At 42.7% G+C, this 18224-nt stretch overlaps 1 protein-coding gene across 18 annotated transcripts in view; it reads left to right on the forward strand.

Annotated features, from left to right (window-relative positions):
• Positions 1 to 554: 554 nt before the first annotated feature.
• Positions 555 to 18224, forward strand: part of LOC142072579 (uncharacterized) — a 265356-nt gene continuing 247686 nt past the window's right edge. For all 18 annotated transcript variants that reach the window (XR_012669065.1, XR_012669061.1, XR_012669066.1 and 15 more), the window contains exon 1: positions 555 to 741. The gene's annotated coding sequence lies outside the window, so the exon portion shown is untranslated. The remainder of the gene's footprint in view (positions 742 to 18224) is intronic.

Raw genomic sequence — 18224 nt, forward strand, 5'->3', positions numbered from 1 at the left:
GCCCCATGCCTCTGTAGCCAACACTAAACCCAGAACTTCCTCTAGGCTTCTCCAGGGTCAGATTGTGCTTACAGGCTGCTGCTTAGCTATTCTGTCCCCCACCCCCACTTACCCCAACAGTACTCAGCAAAATCCTTTTGCCCACCCAATCAAAAACTCTTGGGTGGGTTCCCAACGCCATTGGTCTTAAATGGAGGATTTGTGATTAATTTATCATGCCAGATATGTTAATTGAAGCATTCCTTCACACCTGGTCACAAACCTCTTTAAGACCTATACAGTCAGCTGTACACCTCAGCATATCCGTAAGCATTTGCAGGATCAGCCCCTTAGGTCCACTTATCCAACCTAGGCAAACTACCACCATCAATGGAAGATTCCAGCCGCAGCGTGGCTTTACCATCTGAGAATTCCATCCCAACGATGTATGCTGTGTCTGAATTCTAGGTTTAAATCAGATGGCTGTGTATAGCCAAACATTCCACAGTACCTGCCAAGAATAACCGTGCACATGATGCAGTCTCATATTTTTAGTATAGCACTTGCTTATACTGTGTGTTGGAAATAAAAGCGATAAAATAGAGAGAGAGAAAGAGGTGTTCTTTTCTGAGTGGCATTATATAATAATTTTAATAGAATTGTCCATTTGGAGTTCTATTTAGGAGGAATATAGAAAATGGAATGAGGACAATCTGTATCTGCTTTAGCAACATCTTCAAGAGATGGGACAAGGGGAAGAGAGTGAGTAACATTTTTCTACGTACGTAGAGAATAAAGTGTTGTTTCGTGCCAGCAGGTCTGTGAATATTAGGTGTTTACTTATTAATCGGACAGCATATTCCTAAAATAACAGTGGAAGTTCCTAAAATACCAATATGAGTTAGTGCATCTATTTTTTTAAGGCTCTAGTATTCACTGATCACATTTAGGTAGAGATAGGTCTGAACATTTATTCTGGATCCAAACTACATAATATATACTTCTAAAGGCATATTTCATCTGAGGATCACCAAGCACACTTTTTTTTGTACAAAGAAGATATCATTAATTGTTTGACAGACAGGGTGACTTGCCCAACTTCACACAGTGAATCAATGGCAAAGCTGCAAATAGAACCTACAAGACAGATCTTCAACTGATGTTGTCAATGGAGCTATGACAGTTTACACCAGCTGAGGATTTTTCTACTGACTCTTATACTGCATGAGAATTTCAAAGATGACTTAATTCCATTATTTTCCAAACTAAAAGTCTTAATTTGTACACTATCAAACTTGTGGTGGGGAGGAGAAGGGAAGGTGTTTCAGAGGAAGTATAGTATCCAAACCAGAAAGCATATTTAAACCCAAACTCTGGAACTGAAACCCTCCGAATTTTGATGGGGCTCAAATCTGGACCTAAATGTTGCATCCCAAGTGCCACTTCCTCCTCAAAAAAAGAAATGTTAGAATAAATAAGAAATAGAAACTAATGAGAAAAAAGGTGGAGTTTGGGGAATGGGGACTGAATAGAATACTAAGCCCTGGAATTCAAGGGAGGGAGGAAGATGTGAAAGTCAATAGAGCAGAAGTATCTGAAATCTTCAGAAGTATCTGAAGTCCACATTTGAAATCTTTCATTAAGTCCCCTAAACTTGAGTCCTGCCCACTTGTGGTTTATTAAAGAGATCATAGCATTCTTTCCTTTTGTTGTTATTATTGTTGTTGCAAAGTAGTGATATTAAACCCAGCGTCTAGGTTAAATTCTGAATTGGGTAATGATGCTCTGCTTCTTAAAATTCTCCCTGTACTTTCAGTTTGATATGCTTTTCCTGTTCACTTTGCAGCCTAAAATGTTGTGCAGGGTTGTTGTGTGCTGCTGTGTTCTACTCTAGAAGTGGCTGCATTTTGGTGGTATGTGAAAAAATTCCCTTATAGCTTGTCAATTATTTGAGATCCTTTGGGAAGGTGCTGCATAGATGTAAGGCGGTATTTTAGAATTTGGCAGACATGGAGAGTAATTGCCATGCACACTGTCTCCAAATTCTTTTAATTCTACTTAACAGGCCAGTTAGGCTTTTTCCTCTGGTTTCCTGATCATCCCCCATTAACCTGCAGTCTTTGATAAACATGCATTGCCTCATAATGTTGCATAAACATTTTTAGATGACAAATAAGAGAGTAAACAAAACACATGATAAAATGATATTAAAGCCTTTGATGGCTTATTAAACATTTATATAAAGCTTATTAATCACATGGATACTTTAAAAAAAAGTATTTTCTTCCAAAATTCTGTCTCCCTTAAGAGGTCAAGGTCACTGGGAGCTGATTCTTCATCATCCCAATTCAAAACATACAGAAATAGGAAAAGGATCCTCCGTAGTCATCTCACAGCCAGTGCCACAGCTTTTCATGTTCTTCTGGATAATCAGTTTGCAAATAATGATGTAGATTCTGGTCCCAGGAACTTAAGTGCATTGCAGTGTTGACTCACTGGCTTCATCTAGACTAAGGTTTAAAGGTGTGTGGGTAGAATGTGTTAGCTAACATGTTCTAGCAAATGAACACATTTTAAAAGTATTAGCAAAACTTTCATTGTCTTCAATGGGGGCAGGATATCAACCACAGTGGAAAAAGGATAGTGTATAATGGAACACATGCTAAACTGGTCACGCTGAAGAATCGGGTATGTCTACACTGCAATCCTGGGGTGTGATTGCAGCGGTGCTTAATTTGTAGTGAAAGAGATGCTGGGAATCAAGCAATTTTTTTTACCCTCAGAACTGATGCAGCAAGCCTAGAAGTGCCAGGGCTATGAACTGCCAAGCCTAAAGGTGCCAGGGCTCAGGACTGCCGCTCATGTAGACATACCCAAGCTACCCAGGTACCAGAGCAGCAAAGGTGCGGCAACCCAGGATTCAGCAGGGACCGATCAAGCTCAGCTGGAACCCTGGGTAATTACTAGCATGGGTAGCCTGTGCTGAAGTCCATGCTGCTCCTGCCTTTCACTGCTCCAGTACCTGAGCTAGCTAGATTAAAGCTGGCTGAGGTATGTCTACAAGAGCTGTAATCACACCCCATGACTGCAGTGTAGGGATCCGCTATGCTTCAACATGACCAGCTTAGCATTTGTTAAAATATTCGCTGCCTCGCCTACACAGATGTTTTGAATGTGTGAGTTAGAGGATGGTTCCAGCCTTCTCAGTGCAGAGGGCTGGAAGCGAGTTTTGGGGCATCTCTCCGGGCACTACGCAGAAATAGAATCCAAGATTCTAGAATCAGACCGTTGTTTAGAATGGAGACATGAAGGCATTAATGGAGTTAAGAAGTAAGAAATCTGAGAATAGCTCACATTCCCAAGGCTGGGGTACACCCCCTCCCCCTGGAAATTTTTCAAATAGTATGCATGCCCCTCCCCCTCCTGTGGTCAGTGAGCATGCTCAGACCCTTTGGCCCGTGCAGAGGTAAACATTCCACCCCCCAGCTTGGGGGAAGGGGGTGCCAGGTGCACTGACCATGGGGAAGGCAGGGACAGGAGGCCTTGAGATAGGGCAGGGAGGGGACCCAGTCCCCGCCCTTCCCATCCTCCTTCATTGGCCAGCTCTGAATTTGCAGAGAGTCACCAGCCAGCGCCTCCCCTCCCCGCCATGCCCAAGACAGCAGTGCAGACAGCCACCCAGTCAGTGACCCATTGCCTGCACAGGAGATAGCAGGCTGGGGCACTTGTCCAACTGGGCAGCCCCTGCTGGAGTCCTAGCACTGCAGGCTGGGAGGGGACTGGGGGCCCTAGGACTTCCCTGTGTCCTCTGCTCTGAGTGGGACAGCAGCAGGGAGAAGGGGGTGCAGCCTGTATGCCTGGGCTTTCCACAGGGAGCGGGGGCTTAGGGGGCCTGTGGGGCTGCATGGTACCAGCTCCCCCTGCATTCTCCAGGCTGCTCCTTGCTCTGACACTGGGGCATGTCCTAGACAGTTGTGCTGGAAGGCCTGAAAAAGTGGGGGGGAAAGCTTAGTCCAGCAGTCACTCCTCTGTCATGATGGAGGGGTGGCCGGAACAAATTTGAGTAAGTAGTGTCGCGATCTCTACCGTGCATTGGTGTTCCGTGTGGTTGGAATTTTCATTTGTTTCTTTTTCTATAAAAGGTATTCAGCAAGGGAAGTGTTTGAAGTAACAAATCAAATAGTTTCCAACAGCAATTGAACGATGGTTTCTCTTTGCCCTCCCCCCATAAATCAGCCTGACGCTCCCAGAGCCTTCGAGGGAACCCCCTGACTCTGCCAGTTCTGCTCGCCATTCCACAAGCTCCCAGCTCTGCTCCCTATTCCACACTTTCCCTGCTCCCCCAGCTCTGCTTCCTTTCATGCTGTTCTAAGTCCCAGTTCCCACCTCTGCTCTCTCCTCCCACTTTGCTCCCTTGGGGAGCTGTTGTGTGATGGGTTTGTCCTGCTTCCCTTTGGCCCAGCCAGCCCCTGGTGCAGTGGAGCTGCCAGAGGCAGCGAGGGCCGAGCAGGGGCTGCATCATACAGAGTGTGGGACTCGGCCAGCACTAGGGTTGCCAGGCATCCAATTTTCGACTGGAATGCTGGGTTGAAAGGTGACCCTGGTGACTCCGATCAGCAATGCTGACCTGGCCATTAAAAGTCCTGTTGGTGCAGGGCTGGCAGGCTCCCTACTTGACACTACATGGAAGTGGCTACGTGTCCCTTGGCTCCTAGGCAGAGGGATGGCCAAGGGAGCTCCGCACACTGCCCCAGCACGGAGCTCCAGCTCTGCAGCTCCCATTGGCCAGGAACTGCAGCCAATGGGAGCTGCGGGGGAGGTGCTTTTGGGAGGAGACACCGTGCAGATCTACCTGGCCGTGCCTCTGCCTAGGAGCTGAGGGACATGTTGCTGCTTGTGGGGAGCCGCACGAGGTGAGCACCATCTGGACCCCGCACCCCCTCCCACACCCCAATCCCCTGCCCCAGCCCTGAACCTCCTCCTGCACCCTAACTCCCTCCTGGAGTCTGCACCCTGCTCCCCCTCCCACACCTCAACCCCCTCCCCTGCCCTGAGCCCCCGCCCACCCCAAACTCCCTCCCAGAGCCTGCAGCCTGAACCATCTACTGTGCCCCAACCCCCTGCTTCAGCTTCACCCCTGCACCCAGCCCCCTCCTGCATCCCAAACCCTTCATTCCCGGCCCCACCCCAGAGCCTGCACCCCCAGTTGGAGCCCTCATCCCCTCACACCCCAACCTCTTGCCTCAGCCCAGAGTCCCCTGTCACACCCCAAGCCTCCTCCTGCATCCCAAACCCCTCATCCCTGGCCGCACCCCAGAGCCTGTACCCCCAGCTGACACCGTCACCCCCTCCTGCATCCCAACCTCCTGCTCTAGCCCTGTGAAAATGAGTGAGTGAGACAGTGGGGGAGAGCAAGCGACAGAGGGAGGGGGATGGAGTGAGCATGGGCAGAGCCTCGAGAAGGGGTGGGGAAGGGACAGAGCAAGGGTGTTCGGTTTTGTGCAATTAGAAAGTTGGCAATCCTAACCAGCACACCGCCAAAGCAAAGCAGACCACTAACATGCTGTACGTGGCATGATGGTGACATGAGTGCAGGCAGTCTTGCTGTGTGCTCCCTCGCAGCCAGAATTAAGGACTTTACATTTTAAAAAGTTGTGGGGCTGGGGAAATGGAGCTTGGTATCACTATCCCCATTTTACTGATGGAGAAACTAAGGCACAGAGAAGTAAAGTGACTTGCCTAAGGTCATTCAGCAGGCCAGTGGTAGAGCTAGGACTAGAACCCAGGTTTCTTAAGTCCCTGTGTAGTGCTCAGGACTTTAAGGCCAGACTGCCTCCCCTCCAAGTTGTTAACCACTGGAAAATTTATGGTGGATTCTCCATCACTGGACATTTTAAAATCAAGATGGGATGTTTTTCTAAACTAGATATCCTTTAGTGCAAACAGGAATTAATTCAGGGAAATCCTATGGCCTGTGTTATGCAGGAGGTCAGACCAGATGACCATAGTGGTTTCTTCTGGTTTTATAATTAGGCCCCTACCTAATTCAGAGTTCATTTTGGTCAACTTCACGGTCATAGAGTTTTAAAAACTGTAAATTTCATGATTTCAGCTGTTTCAATCTGAAATTTCATGATGTTGTAATTGTCGGGGTCCTGACCCAAAAAGAGTGGTGGGGTGGTAGCAAGGTTATTGTAGGAGGTGGGGTTGTGGTACTGCTACCCTTCTTCTGCGCGGCTGCTGGTGGCGGTGGCCCTGCCTTCAGAGCTGGGCAGCTGGAGAGCGGCGGCTGCTGGCCGGGAGCCCAGCTCTGAAGGCAGAGCAGCCACCAGCAGCCGCGCAGAAGGAAGGGTGGCCTGGTACGGTATTGCCGCCCTTACTTCAGAGTTGAGTGCCTGGTCACCAGCTGCCACTCTCTGGCCACCCAGCTCTGAAGGCAGTGCTGAAGTAAGGGTGGCAATACTGCAGCCCCACTAAACACCTTGCAACCCCCCTGCAACTTCCTTTTGGGTCAGGACCCCCAATATGAGACATGCTGGACTCCCTCATGAAATCTGTATAGTATAGGGTAAAAGCACACACAAGACCAGATTTTATGGTCCATGACATGTTTTTCATGGCCACGAATTTGGTACGGTTCTATTTATAATCTATGAAGAAGTACCGAGCCAAAGTCACAATTTTGTTTCCATAACTGTATACAAAGCCTTAGACAGTGCAGTAAACAAAATATATTTAATTTTCTGAACTGAAGATAATTTTTGCTAAGAGTTATCTGATTTAGGAAGGGAAGGCAGTTTGATCCATTTATTAGCCATGGTCTATTTTCTAAGACTGGGAGAAGGGTCTCTGATATATAATACTAGGAAGTTTTACCAAGCCATGGAGTGCAGAATTGGATTCTAATCCAGACCTGAATTTCTACAGATCTGCTGTGTTTGTATTCTGTGTTCTGATTTTGACCCATTTTAGAGAGAGGCCCAAATTGTGAACTGCCATGAAAAACATGAATTTAGATGGCATGTTCATGTTCAGGCCCATCTCTAATCATACTTAGCACTTACATAACACTTTACACTTCCAAAGCCCTTTAGAGGCATTAACTAATCTCACAATATCACTGTAAGGTAGGAAGGAGTTAGCTCCATTTCACAGATGAAGAAAGGGAGGCAGGGAGTTCAGGGATTTCGTTGAGGCCACAGAAAGAGAGACAGCATCAGTTCTGTGCCTGTTAGGGTCAGTTCCTTTCTTCTAGTGCCTTGCTTAGTCTGCTGCCTTCTCTACAGGAGATGGGGGGCCTGGTCGCCACTGTCCTGTACCTTGGGTAGTTATTTACATCAGTGCAAACTGGGTGTCAAATGCTACCCACTCAGAATTCAGGGACTGAGCGTTGCTCCATTCTATTCTCTTGATTCATTGCAATAGTTGGGGCAAACCAATTAACATCTCTGCCCCTCAATTTCCCCTTGTGTGGAAAAACTCACCTTTGTTAAAGTGCTGTGAGATCTAAGGTTGCAAAGTGCTATGTAAGTGCCAAGTACTCATATGATATATTTATATTCATAAACCATCTTGAATGATGGCATGGAGACAAAAGAGTAGCTCACCTTAATGTTTGAATGGAAAACATGAAGGTATGGGCAGGTCTACACTAGAAACTTGGTATCATAGCTATGTTGGTTAGGGTTCATGCTTTGCCTGCAAAAGCTGTAGTGTAGATGCAATTATACTGGCAAAAATGTCCTTATTTCACTTGCTGTACTGGTATAAGCTATACTGCCGAAAGTGCTTTTATGACACTATAACTGTCTATGCTAAGAGGTTTTGCTGGTATAATTCTCCTGGAAAAACTTTTCTGGTGCAGGCAGGGCCTACAAACACACATTACATCCTCTGTACATGTGTCTAAAGATTGTTCTCACAAATAAACATAATGCAAACTGGACCTGGGGAAAGAACAAAACACATTTTCCCTGTAAATGCAAAATGCTGAGGACAAATTGCAGCAAAGATTACTTTAAATAAGCACCATTGGCTTTCTTCACATTTACATTTATAAGTCTTATTTCAGAAGATTAAAATAAAAGAGACACTATAACTGCTGTGAGAATTTTACCAGCACCATGTGTAACTTTGATGGTAATAAGTAATACGACAGCCTCAGTTCCCTTGTCAAGGAAAGGGGTGAAAACTTCATTTACTTCTATTCATGGGTGTAATAGATTAAGCTGGAGAATCCATTTCAGTCAGGGAAGGGTGATGAAATTATGAACTTACTGCACCTTTTAAAATGAAATATTTAAACAAGTGGAACCTTATGAGGTTGATGCATTAAGCCGACACTAGATGTAAATCAAACAACACCTAAATGCCCTTTAACAAAGTCAATTATGTTACATAAGCTCAACAGAGATGGAACTCCTTTATCCTGTGCATCTGCCACTTTTTTGTGCTGAGATAAAAATGATTCCACAGACTCCAAATTTCATTTATAACCCCTCAGTGTTGTGCTAGAAACTTAAAAAAAATTAAACAAAAATGTGTTCCTTATTAATGTTATTGAAAATGGGGTTTGCTAGTCTAAACATCTACTGGAAACATTGACTCAGTTCCTGAAATCATCTCTATTAGATTATGTAGATAGTATCTATGAAAATACTTCTAAACTTAATCTGTTGAGATGTCAGAGTCTAAAAGCAAATACTTAGATTTGCATTAGATTTTTTACTTTGAAATCCATTATTGTAAGTTCCTTGCTGACTTTGATGTGCTGCATTCACACCTCATAAGGTGTGAATGCAGGTAAAAGGTAAAAGCAGCACATTAGTTTATAGACGTTCACAGACTATTTTTCAGATAAAACCATTTAAATCTTTTTTGAAGGTCAATCCCAGCTCTTATCATTCAAGAAGTAATAATAACAGAAAGATGCTGCCTAGGGTAAGGACTGCTTTAAAACACAAAATAGCAGAGGTGGAATGAACTTACTTAACTCTTGACTTAGCACAATATCAGCATTCTAGTGTTGTGCCTTGACAATGCCCCACTAAGGTATAGTGTGAAGTCTCAATATAGGTGTATGGAATTAAATGATTGAGGGGAATAACAGATTTCAGTTCTTTACAGCTGGTTTATGTTTTCTTTCAAAGGAGCATAAAACTCCGGCAAACCAAGTATAAAGTATAATTAGGCAGGCCAAAAAGGAATTTGAAGAGCACCTAGCCAAAGACTCAGACTCACAGTAAAATTATTTTAAGTACAGCAGAAGCTGGAAGCCTGCCAAACAATCAGTGGAGCCACTGGTCAGATGAGGGGCTAAAGGAGCACTTAAGGAAGATAAGGCCACTGCAGATAAGCTAAATGAATTCTTTGCATTAGTCTTCACTGTAGACTGTACAGGATGTGAGGGAGATTCCCAAACCTGAGCCATTCTTTGTAGGTGACAAATCTGAGGAACTGTCCCAGACTGTGATGTTAATAGAGGAGGGTCTGGAACAAATTGACAAATTAAACAGTAATAAGTCACCAGGGTCAGATGGTGTTCACCCAAGAGTTCTGAAGGAACTTAAATATGAAATTGCAGAACTACTAACTGTGGTATGTAACCTATCATTTAAATCAGTGTCTGTACCAGATAAGTGGAGGGTAGCTAATTTTAAAACTTTTATTTTAAAGTCTCCAAAGGTGATACTATCGATTACAGGCCAGTAAGTCTAACTTCAGTACCAGGCAAATTGGTAGAAACTATAGTAAAGGACAGAATTATCAGACACATAGATGAGCACGAATTGGGCAAGAATCAACACAGCTTTTGTAAAAGGAAATCATGCCTCACCAATCTATTAGAATCCTTAAGGGGTTCAACAAACATGTGGACAAGGGTGATCCAGTGGATATAGTGTACTTGAACTTTCAGAAAGTCTTTGACGAGGCCAGTCAACAAGGCTCTTAAGCAAAATAAGCAGTCATGGGATAAGACAGAAAGGCCTCTCATGGATCAGTAATTGGTTAAAAGACAGGAAACAAAGGGAAGGAAAATACGGTAATTTTTCAGAACGTAGAGAGGTAAACAGTGGTGTCCCCCAGGGAACTGTGCTGGGACCAGTGCTGTTCAACATATTCAGAAATGACCTGGAAAAAGGGGATGAAGGGTGAGGTGGCAAAATTTGCAGATGATAAAAAATTACTCAAGATAGTTAAGTCCAAAGTAGACTGTGAAGAGTTACAAAGGGATATCACAAAACTGGGTGCCTGGGCAACAAAATGGCAGATGAAATTCAATGTTGATAAATGCAAAATAATGTACATAGGAAAACATAATTCCAACTATACATACAAAGTGATGGGATCTAAATTAGCTGTTACCACTCAAGAAAGAGATCTTGGAATCACTGTGGATAGTTCTCTGAAAACATCTGCTAAATGTGCAGCAGCAGTCAAAAAAGGTAACAGAGTGTTAGCAACCTTTAGGAATGGGGTAGATAATATGACAGTAAATATCATAATGCCACCATATAAATCCATGTTGTGCCCACACCTTGAATACTGCATGCAGTTCTGGTCACCCCGTCTCAAAAAAGATATATTAGAATTGGAAAAGGTACAGAGAAGAGCAACAAAAATGATTAAGGGTATCGAACAGCTTCCATATGAGGAGAGATTAAAAAGACTAGGTCTGTTCAGCTTAGAAAAAAGACAACTATGGATAGGGTGACCAGACAGCAAATGTGAAAAATCGGGACAGGGTGGGGGGTAATAGGAGCCTATATAAGAAAAAGACCCCAAAATCAGGACTGTCCTATAAAAAGACCCAAAATCGGGACATCTGGTCACCCTAACTATGGAAGGATATAATAGAGGTCCATAAAATCATGAAGGGTGTGGAGAAAGTGAATAAGGAAGTGTTATTTGCTCCTTCACATAACACAAGAACCAGAGGTCACACAATGAAATTAATAGGCAGCAGGTTTAAAGCAAAGGAAGTACTACTTTGTACAACACACAGTCAACCTGTCAAACTTGTTGCCAGTGGATGTTGTGAAGATGAAAACTATAACACGGTTCAAAAAAGAATTAGATAAGTTTGTGAGGATAGGTCCATCAATGGTTATTAGCCAAGATGGTCATGGATGCAACCCCATGCTATGGGTGTCCCTAGCCTCTGACTGCCAGAAGCTCGGAGAGGACAATGGGGATGGATCACTTGATGAGTGCTTGTTCTGTTAATTCCCACTGAAGCACCTGGTATTGGCCACTGTCGGAAGACAGGATACTGGGCTAGATGGACCATTGGTCTGACTCAGTATGGCTGTTCTTATGATCTTTGATTTTTGTAATTGATAATCTGTTAAAATGCATGCTTGAAGCAAACGATCACTGGGTTGCCTATGTTCCAAACCTGTGCAATAAGTCCCTTCACACAAACACCAATGGTTTGAAACCTCGATGACTAAAGTTAGATTCGGGAAACCCTTTTTAGGCACCCAAATCCTATTGCTTTCTAGGGGAATTGTGGTTGCTCAACATCTCCGAAAATCAGACCACTTCTATTAAAGTAACTACATATTGATTTAGGAACCTACATTTTGGTGGAAGTTCTTGTGTTCTTTCTGGGATAGGCACTCCCGATTATGTGTAATGAGGTATTGTAGAGGATTCAGAGTTGTGTTTGACAATGTCAGTGTCAAGGTGAATGTCCTGCTAATGTAATTATAAGAATCTTTTAAATTCATCTTTGACTTTTATTGCTTTGCTTATCACTGTTTTTCTCCGTTTACCAGCTCTGCTTGGTACAGTCAGTAATGCCCAGTATCTAAACATATTCAGAGTCCGTTTCTCATCTTTCTTTGCATAGGTTCATTTTGATTTCATGGATTGGCCAGATTCTTTTGTCTGCCCTATGCAGTTTCCTGATGTAGACTGAAGATTTTGGAAGCTGTTGCAAAGGGCCTTCTTCTCAGGAGATGGTGGCTTGCTTTTGAATACAAAGCTTGGCAAACAGAGCAGTAGGAAATTCAGAAAAGAATTAAATGCAAGTTTGTTAGTGATAAATGGTTAAGGATTTTTCCTTTTTCCCTTTTCAGATTTTAGATGGGCTCTGGCTGCAGTGGTGATGGTACATGTTCTGCTAGATGAATGCTAGCAATCTTAACTTCAGGTTAACTACCTTGTTTGCATGTGATTTATAAATAGTGTTGCTTACCTTCAGTGATGTGAAGCTTCAGCCATATTCTTTGCCCAGGGGATGAATAGAGAGAAGCTCTGCAAAGTGATGATGCGGTGTAGACGTTTTACAGAAAACCTTGTGTCTGGCCCTGTAATGACCCAGCAGAGTAGCTCATTGGCTAGCCTTGTGCTACCAATTTTTCCTTCCTGCCTGCCTATGCCAGGTGATTTCCCCTTTAGAAATAATATCACAATGTAGTGAGGCATAGTACTCATGAATCTAAGTCTAGACCCATACAGAAATTTCACAGTGGCATTTTCACCAGTTTGTTGTAAGATATTTTTGCATGCCTCAATTTCTGCAACATTGGGGAAAAAGTGGCCATTTTTGTTCGAAAAAGCAACCATAATGTAAAATTTTCAGATTATCTGGACAAAGCCTTCTCCACTCCAAAATGGTCCATTTCACTTGTAAAAGGACCTTTTTTGCTTCAATTCTTTGCAAATTGTAACAAATTGTATCATGAAAATAGGCCACTTTTAGGTTCATAATAAAATATAAATAAACCTTCACCTTGTAACTAAATTTATCTAGGTTCTTATATGACACCTTTCACTGTGGTTACCTGAGCAGTCCCCAGAATTATAAAAGGAGCATAAAAATTAGAGAGACAAGGTGGGTGAGGTAACATCTTTTATTGGACCAACTTTTGTTGGTGAGAGAGACAAGTTTTTGAGCCACACAGAGCTCTTCAGGTCTGGGAAAGGTCCAGCATCATGGCAAAATGTGATGTGGAACAGATTGTTTAGTATAAGTAGTTAGCACATACTGTAAGGCAGAGTGGCCTATTAATACCTGTGCAGTCATAGAACAAAAACTGGAGCTTAATGGAAAGTTACCTAGAAATCATGCAAGAAGTCCAAAACAGCTATCAAAAATTACCACTACACTGTAGACGTATAAATAATGATATTTCTTTTTCTTCCCTCTAGTCAGCATTGCCTTAACTTTATTGTGGGAAAGCTATGTCAAAAATGGATTTTGCATTTTTGTTGCAAATATTGTATTCACTTCTATCTCTCACATTTCATTGGTATTCAGGAGGGGTTTTCTTCACATCCTCCCAGTGGAGGGAAGGCAAAGTTTGTTCTCCAAGGAAAAGGCACCCTGAGGATTCCCAGGAGCCTTTGCAATTGCTCTAGTTCCCCTGGTAGGCATCAAGTGCTCACCATACCTGGCAGCATGATTCCAGTGGAGTTGCACAGCCAGGGACTCCCTCTGGCCATAGCCATCCCAGGTGTTATCTCCTCCTGGAAATCTGTAGAGGGGAGAACGACATGTGTCTTCCCAGCCCTTCTCTTCCCCTGACTCACCTCCTGTACTTGGCTCACCCAGTCCTCCCTCTGACACAGCCAGTTCCGCCCTCTCATCCCACCACCTTGCAGACCCTATCTATCTTAAGTACTTACCTGGTCCACATTATTACAGTGTCCAAACACCGTACCATCTCAATGTATTTATCCTCAGAATGCTCAGGTGAGGTATGTAAGAACCATTATCCCCATTTTACAGATGAGAAACTGAGGCACAGAGAGGCTGTGTGACTTGCCTGATTTTACACAGGAAGTCTGTAGCAGAGCAGGATCCTGAATACAGGTTTTCTAAATCCTAATCTCGTGTCCCAACCACTGGACCCTGGGCCTCCAGAGCACATTCCATGATGTTTGAAGGAAGCAGGGAGGGAAATTCCACACATGGAGGAGAACTGTTATGTAGACCTAGGGGTCTGGGAACAATCTCACCCTGATCATGGTCTGTAATGGAACAAATTTCCTTTTGACCTACAGCTAGGGTTGTTTTATGTCAGTACAACAAATGTATTGTGCTGACTTCTCTAACTTCAGAGGCAGGTTGGAGCATTAGTGCCACAATCTTTACTGTGGAAAGTTGGAGAAAAAGAACAGCTTGTAAGAGAAAAGGCTATTATGCCCTCTGCACACCAGAAAACTGTTTCATCCTGAACTTTCCAAGCTGGTCTAGAAATAAAAGAGATCAAAATGTAGGTCAGGAGGCATAGGGGAAGTTTAGTCCTATTACCCTAAGCTTACATACTGTAGAATGCTCACTCACAAGTCATAGATGTCAAACACTAGATTTAGATAGTTAAAACTCCTGTAGCGAAAGCGAGGAATATGCAGGATATACTTAAACAAGTGTAAGCTTATATTTCTTAAATGTAAATGAAAAGGAACTAAATCTTGTACTCTTAGGAGACTGGTTGAATTTGACTCAATAACTTCAGTATATAGGAAGATCAAAGAAAAACTACTTTTGCAAATACTTTTCTAAAGATCCATGATTTTAGAACTTAAGAATTATTTTTTAAAAACTTTCTGATGTATCATTTCTTTCCCTCCCGCACAATCAGTTAAAAAATAGAATCATCACAAACTACCTCAAATTCTGCTTGCCTGCCACGAGGTTAAGCCCAAGGTCCAGTGTTTCCTTATTCCTACTGACCTGACGAGCAATTTATTTTCTGTCTGACTGAGGATCACTGGGGAAGTGTCAATCATGATCTTCCCCTCTATTGATTCAGGTCAGCAACTATTGACAGCTTTAAAAAAGATTATGTTTTAATTGGGGATCAGATAGATGGCATTTTAAAGTATTTAATTTCACTTTGTAACTCGCTATAGATTATCTGAGTTGTATTATGACTCCAGGAGGATAAAGATGAATGTGTTGTCCTTTTCTTTTGGTGACCCTGAGAGCAAATGTAGCTCAGGCTAAAGTGACTGAAAATCTTTTTCTATCACAGGGCTGAAAAGGTTGAATGTGAATTCATTAGTGTTATCTTTGTTTAAGGCACAATATCTACACATCACAAAGCTCACATTTGTAGCAGCAACACTTGTTCTCCTAAGGTTTAAATAGAAGTAGACTGGCAAGGTGAATGAAGAAAAGTTTCAGAAAATCAAGACAAAGAGCTCAAATTCTCCACTGCCTTGCACCTGAGAGTCATTTATAGTTGCTCAAAGTGGTTGTACAGTGCTACCAATGGAGTGATACTTGCACAACTGTAAAATGACTATAGAAGGTTCAAGGCTATGAAGCATCAGGCACTGAAGGGTGTGTTTTGCACAGTCAAGGGCAGAAGGGTGTTCCTGTGAGGCTAGGCATCACAAGAGCCAAGACATTCAAAAGCAACTAGTGACTTTGAGCACCTCTGTTTCTGGGTACCCAAATTGAGACCCCTTAAAGGAGCCTTATTTTCAGAAAATGCCAAGCACCCACCTCTCCTGAAAATCAGTCCCCTTTAAGTCTCACGCTGAGCACGTGAAATCACTATCTACTTCTGTAAATATAGGCCCTGCATTCTATTCATGGCTCTCCCATAGACACATGGACGTGTCAATATCTGTGTCTTAGTTTCACAGCCTCTAAATAGGGATAGAGAAATAGATCTACCGCACACATGTTTTGTGAGACTAAATTTGTTCATCTTCATGAAGCACTTTGAGACCCTTGGGTGGGCTGTGCCATAGATGTGCAGATTATTATTATTGTTTTCTGTCCGAAGGTCAAAAAAGTACACAGCTTTATTTCTAGGAAAAAACAGGTACTGGTTGTTTATTTTGTGTCCTCCTGATATATTCAATATTTATATTGTATTCATCTCTCTCAGTTATTGGGATAATTGGAATGTTCATATGCTTCCTGCAAATAATTAAAATCTTTGTAACTGAGTGACCCTCATACATCATAATGTGGGCTCTCCTATCCTCTCTCCCTTCATGGCTACTATAAAGCAAATTAGGGAGCTTAAGAAAGATGCTTGGGTTGAATGGAAGAGTTTTTGTTTTTATTTTTGCTATGTATGTAAGAGTGTAATACTTAGGCTGGATGACATTTAGATTCAGGTGATAATCAGATCCCTGAATCTGAATATTATACTATTTCTACAGTTACCATTCGGGACTTTTCTTACATCCCTCCACTTCCACCAAGCTCTGGGATCTTTTGGGGTGTGTGTGTGCATGTGCAGAGGCTTCATTCAGGGGGGTCTCAGTACCCCCAAATGATTTGAACTGGATTTGGAGAGGGAGCAAACCCACCAGTTAGCGCCTCAAAAATGTTAACTGAAGGGAGGAGCAAACTGGTCCTCTCTGTAGAGCCACAGAAGAGGAGAGCAGGTTCCCTGGTCTGGATATGAACGCAAGGAGTGTTTTCATGCAACCACGCAACTACTCAGCAGATATCAACAGTATGTTGGGTGATCCCAGGACCTGTGAGGAGAGAAGGATACTAAAGAGAAGTGGAGGGGCAGGATGGGTGAACCAAATACCCAGAGATGAATGTTTCTGAACGATACTGGAAAACACAGTGACTACGCTGGTAATCTGGCTGTTTCGGAAACGTTTTATTCGGGTGCCAGCTCACTGCTCTTTTCTCCCTTCACCATGCTGAGAGCCAGTTTTAAGCCATTAAATCCTTCCACCAGCTCCTTGCCAAGTGCCATTAGTGAAACCACATCTGCAACCTACTCTCTGGGAAACACCTATGGTAGTGCGTACTTGTCATGCCCACTTTCTTTCTCAGGAACCTCCATAATCAGTCATCCTTCCAGCTGAAGTGCTAAGGTCTCCCCAAATGTTAGATGTTCCCAGCAATTTCCAGGCTGACCCTAATTTTACATACTTTTTATTTCATAATGAAGCATTTTATTTTAGTTCCTCCCATCACTTAAGGTCCATGGAGGGTGAAAGTAGTACCCCACTGTCTGAAATCAATTGTCAGTCACTTCACACCTGTACCAAAAGCAAACAGACATAACTCTAATTGGCCGCCTGCCAGCATTTCAAACTGCCACTACGTTAATTAACGCATCTGTGGTGGAATTGTCAGTCAGATTCCACTTCTAACCTGCACAACCTTCTGACAGAAACCCTGACAATCAAACATATGTTTCAAATACTGTGCGCAATAGAAAATATTGGGTAATGTGATATAAATGGGATATTTCATGTTTGCTCAGTGAATAAATATGCATTTTCCTCCCACTCATTACCACTGTGATAACGTAGGTCACAGTCTCCTAGCAAAACTCAAGAACATACCTTTCTACCAACCAAGGCCCAGCTGGAGGATGCAATGTGGGACAAAGACTCAAAAGAATGAGCATTAAAAATTATTCTTCCAGGAAATTACGATTGCTGTGGGATTCACTTCTTTCATGCAAATATCTCTTTCTAGACCCTCAGTTTGATGATGATTTATTTCTGATGCAAATAATTTTCAATAATAAAAGTGATAGGGCAGCTGATTTGTGTGAAACATAAATAACTTTGGTATTGTAACAAGTAATGCCCCTCAAAAGGGAAGACATTTGATACTTGTGTACCATGATCACCCTTTAAAATCTGGTGCTACTCTGAAAACTAAACTGTATACAAATGGCATCATTTATGTCTATGTTTGTTGGGTCTCATTGATTCCAGATCACATGTGCTCAGTTTACACACAAAATGATGTATTTTCTAAGTGCCAGCCCTGCAGACTCAACCTAAACTCTCAGAGTCAAGATGGATTATTTCCTTCTCACACTTTATCCCAATAATAAAGATTCTGCAGGCCAAATTTTCCCCTCAGTTATTTTTTGTGTGTATCCCATGGCCCAGGGCTATACAGATCTAACTGATTGGAACTTAGTTAAGAATTCTCTTTACTCACACAAAGGACCAGAATCCAGCTCACTTTCTCATGGACTGTTTTAACTTTGAGGCGATAACTGGAATAAATAAGATATACAATGTAATGGTACTCAGTTATACGAGTCAGCTGCAATGTTTAAGTGTAACCAACTTCTATTACAATAAGAGAGAGATTTAACTTATAGTTTTGGTTGCAGCTTCTCTGTGATTCATCTGTGTTAGCAAACATGATTCATATAGGAAACATGAATAAGAGTGATTAGATCATGCCATACTCTTATTTCCTCTTCCTTTATTATTATTATTTATTTATTTATTATTGTGTAGTTGTGGAGCACTGACAATGTCCTCAGTGCTGTAGAATA

The sequence above is a fragment of the Caretta caretta genome, chromosome 6 (assembly GCF_965140235.1).
Source record: "Caretta caretta isolate rCarCar2 chromosome 6, rCarCar1.hap1, whole genome shotgun sequence".
Lineage (NCBI taxonomy): Eukaryota > Metazoa > Chordata > Testudines > Cheloniidae > Caretta > Caretta caretta.